This window comes from Engraulis encrasicolus, chromosome 9 (genome assembly GCF_034702125.1).
Source record: "Engraulis encrasicolus isolate BLACKSEA-1 chromosome 9, IST_EnEncr_1.0, whole genome shotgun sequence".
Lineage (NCBI taxonomy): Eukaryota > Metazoa > Chordata > Actinopteri > Clupeiformes > Engraulidae > Engraulis > Engraulis encrasicolus.
The window spans coordinates 42,066,328-42,069,559 of record NC_085865.1 but is presented as its reverse complement, the minus strand read 5'-3'; the positions used below and the strand labels follow the sequence as shown (position 1 = coordinate 42,069,559).

Genomic DNA, 3,232 nt, shown 5'->3' with positions numbered 1-3,232 from the left:
AAGTCTTTACACCACCAGATGGTTCAGTTTGTGAGTGAGACATCTACCGTGTTCGCTGACTTCCGATTGGAGATACGGGTCGTCCTTCAAAATCCTTAATTTGCAGTGTTTGTTTAAAACGTCCTTATGTTTAAAAGTCCTCTGATGCATTCAGTGATGGCAGAAGAATCACATAATAGCCTACTGGTTTTTTTTTAGAAACAAACTACATTCCACTGGCTGTCAGAGGTGGCCTGGGGGTTCTTCTCCTGTGTGTCATGACTGGGTTCGTTTTGAGGTGAGAAGCTTACATGATTTCTATTAATGTCAGTGCTTAAACTTCTAAGAGTGATACTATGGGAAATAAAATCTGTGAAATAGCAAAATATGTGAAGTAATACTGAATCAAAATGCAGTAAGCTTTCAACTCACTCAACTCAACAAAAGTTAAGAGCAACTGGGTGCTCATTTCATTAGTCAAAATAAAAGAGACGGGACTGCCCTCCTAATTGCATTTTACTTTATTGGCCATCAGATGTTTTGATCTGAACCTTCTACAGTGTCGAAGAAGGTTAAGACCGAAACGTCTGATGAGCAATAAAGTAATAATGTAGGCCTAAATAATATATTACGTAAAATAACCTTGTGGCAGGTTATTGTCATGACCTCAATACATCCATGAAATGATTTCTATGAAAACTGAAGAGGATGTTCGGTTTGGGGCTACCTGGTCTGGGGCCAATACTACAAAGCTGGTTCAGGATAAGTTAAGGTTAATGTAAGAGGTAAATCATCTAATACAAGAGCCTTTTTTAAGAAAATGAGGACTCCAGGCTCTTCTATTAGATGATTTACCTCTTAACTTAATCTTAACTTATCCTGAACCAGCTTTGTAGTATAGGCCCCAGGTCTAGCAGTCTGTTAATTCAGTGGTTCTTAACCTGGGGTGCGGGCACCCCCTGGGGGTGCGCCGGAGATTCCAGGGGGTGCACAGAATTTTGTTTGTGTAGAAGTTGTGACCAGAATTATACTTGCGAACATTATAATAAGGCCAAATTAAGTCCAAATTAATCAAGTTTTGGTCCCCATTTAAAGTCATTCAGGTATTGATTCATGTCTCAAGCGAGAATCATTGTAATTAATCACTCATTTATCATTTTGAGTTCATATGCACATGTAGAAGTTTGTGTTTGTTGGGGTGCGCGGCTTGTCTTCAGCACAGGTAAGGGGGTGCGCTCAGAAAAAAAGGTTAAGAACCAGTGTGTTAATTGACCTGCTGCACTAAATTACACAAGTGTGTTTTGCAGAGCACAAACACCAAAACGTCGACTTCTACAGAATGATCAACATTCTGGAACTCAGGTAGTATACACACACACACACACTCTCACCCCAAAAAAGCAGAACATACTGCCATGTGAACATTTACACCACTTTATACAGCTGATAATCTTGATATATAAACTATTTTCTAAGTACTAACCCAATCGTTATCACACAGGTTTACATGTCAATTAAATCACACCACACCTTAGTGACAGTAATGGGGAAATTAAACTTCACGTGGCACAACCCAATCATCCTCTTGTTGGTTTTAATCTGTCCAAACTGCAGGAGAAGAATGCTGAGCGTGATGAAGACGAATCTAGACACAGCGATTCTCAACAAGCAGAATACGAGGTGGTCCTGCCGTCTGATGGAGATGGCCAAGTCACATATCATAAGACACCTGACACCACCAAGTGATAAACAAATAAATATGAAAATAAATGTGTTCATTTCAGTGTCTCCCATACTATGTCCAGCCCCTTATGGGCTATTTTGGATTGGAACAGTGTACCAGTATTACTCATTTTGTGAATCTGAATATGATGATAAAAGTTTCTGTGCCACACTATCAATTACATGTAGGCCTATGTACATTTACATTTTTTATATATATACTTTATTGCAAGTTTATTCAAGTCAACATTTTCATCTGATCATTTGTAGGTTCAACTTGCAGACATTTTCTTTTTTTGTGTGTATATAAAGTGATAACATAAAATGGTGACAATTGCATAAACAGATATGCCGGTGTGTAGGGGGGAATTAGGTGCGAGGGGGAAAGAAAGAAAGAAAGAAAAAAAAACACCATAGGTAGAGGGAAGTGTGTGTGTGTGCGTGTGCGTGTGCGTGCCTGTGTGTGTGTGTGTGCGTGTGCGTGTGTGTGCGTGTGTGCGTGTGTGTGTGCGTGTGCGTGTGCGTGCCTGTGTGTGTGCGCACGGTCTTAGGTAGATGCTCTTTTTGTCTTATATTTTTATCAATCAGTTTCCCTAAAGTATCTTGCTATTTTGTTTATTATAGTGTTTGGGTATAGTTTGTACCATTTATGTAGTTGATTTCTGGAGTTTAAGGTAAGTTTTTCCATATTTAAAATATTTTCTATTGTATTATGCCATTTGTCCAGGTCTGGTGGTTTTGTTTGTTTCCATGCTTTTGTTATTTGTTTTATTGCGGCAATACGTAGAATATTGAATAACTTGTGATTCGTTGTAGTGATTTCTCTTGGAAGATTTATGCCTAATAAGTTATCTTTTTTTTACATTTCCTTTTTTTATTTGTATTATTCCATCTCTGGAGGGCCTTTACAGCACCCGCAGCCTAAAAAAGGCCAAGTGCATTCTGGGAGACAATTCACAGGTCACAATCTGTTTGAACTGCTACCATCTGGGTAGAGATACAGGTCCATGAAAACCAGGAACAAATAGACTTAAAAACAGTTTCTACCCAGCGGCCATTACAGTGCTTCCAAAGCATAGTTTTAAACATACTACTCTTTTTTAATTTATTTTTATTTTTATTATTGCTTCAACAAGGAATGCTCAATGTCGTTGTGCTCATCACAATGACAAATAAAAGCATATTGTATATTGTATATTTTGAGATCTGGGATGGGTTGGGGGTGTCACCATGGGGTTGTGGGGTCAGTAGGGCGGTTGGGTGGGGTTGGGGGTGGGGTTGTGTGTGTATGTTTATAATTTGTTTTTATTTTTAACCCATTCTTCATTAATAACTTGTTTTGTATATATTTTTGGAAATGAATTAAAAAGAAAAACAAAAAATCCTGTCTGGATTTTGAGTGCATTAAATTGCATTATATTTAGCTGACACCTTTTCCTCAAAGGAGATGTGACTTGCTCATTACGCTTCAGCTATGCATAACATGGGATTCAAACTTAAAACTGTACAATTCACAAACAATAAAGTAGAC

At 38.1% G+C, this 3,232-nt stretch overlaps 1 long non-coding RNA gene across 1 annotated transcript; it reads left to right on the top strand.

Moving 5' to 3' along the window:
* The first annotated feature begins 205 nt into the window (after positions 1-205).
* LOC134455841 (uncharacterized) lies at positions 206-1,821 on the top strand. The gene is made up of 3 exons (XR_010036172.1): positions 206-277; positions 1,287-1,341; positions 1,594-1,821. It is a non-coding gene; the product is annotated as an uncharacterized LOC134455841 (long non-coding RNA).
* The last annotated feature ends 1,411 nt before the right edge of the window (positions 1,822-3,232 follow it).